At 40.4% G+C, this 933-nt stretch overlaps 1 non-coding gene across 1 annotated transcript; it reads left to right on the top strand.

Annotated features, from left to right (window-relative positions):
• Nucleotides 1–859: 859 nt before the first annotated feature.
• On the top strand, nt 860–933 carry trnai-aau (transfer RNA isoleucine (anticodon AAU)). The gene has a single exon. It is a non-coding gene; the product is annotated as a tRNA-Ile (tRNA).

Here is a 933-nt window from a genome sequence, read left to right as displayed (position 1 = left end):
GTAGTAACAGATACTGGTAAATTCCCCACAACAGACGCCAGAATAATAGGTCTGTAATTTTCTATTTTATCTCTCCTCCCCTTCTTAAATAATGGAGTGACATTGCAAATTTTTCAATCCATAGAACAATTCCTGATTCAAGAGAGTTTTGAACGATCATGACTGAAGCATGTACAATTTCCTCACCTACTCCTTTTAATTCCTTAGGATGGTAACCATCAGGCCCTGGAGATTTGTTTATCTTTAGTCCAATTACTTTCTCCATTACCATTATTTTACTTGCACTGAATCCCCTTGATTTAATTTCAGTTTTCCTCGTGTCTCTGGGATATTATCCTCATTACTTTTCTGTGAGTATTTAGCAAGTCTGCCATTTCCTGAATTTCAATTACAATATCGCCCCCATCCGTCTTTCAAGGGCCCCCATTACTCCAAGTCACCCTTCTTTCTCTTTTTACACTGTAAATGCCGTGAGAGTTGTCCGTATTTTCCTTCACAAGTTTTTCTCGTTTTCCCTTTTTGCACCTCTTAAGATTTTTTTTTTAAATTTCAGCACCACGATAAACAACACTTCGCTGTGAAATTTGCTTCATTAGTTCTTCAGTGTCAGAGCGAGAATTGTCTGATCCTCTAAATTATTTAATGTAACAAACAAACACAAGCAAACATATCCATCCGTGCATCAACGCACTGATGGACACACACAGATAAACACAGCCTGAAACGCAGGCAGCATCGGGATTCACAGGGAAACGGGCAACCGAAACAGACAAAGATGGAACAGTCTGAACCCCCAACAGAATGTGACGTGTGGCTGATAGATATTAATGAGAGGAGGTGAAAACCACAGCCAGGAATTGGCTCCGTGGCTTAGTTGGTTAAAGCGCTTGTCTAATAAACAGGAGATTCTGGGTTCAACTCTCAGCGGCGCCT

This window comes from Heptranchias perlo, unplaced genomic scaffold (assembly GCF_035084215.1).
Source record: "Heptranchias perlo isolate sHepPer1 unplaced genomic scaffold, sHepPer1.hap1 HAP1_SCAFFOLD_73, whole genome shotgun sequence".
NCBI classification, from domain to species: Eukaryota; Metazoa; Chordata; class Chondrichthyes; order Hexanchiformes; family Hexanchidae; genus Heptranchias; species Heptranchias perlo.
This window is presented reverse-complemented; position numbering and strand designations above follow the sequence as displayed.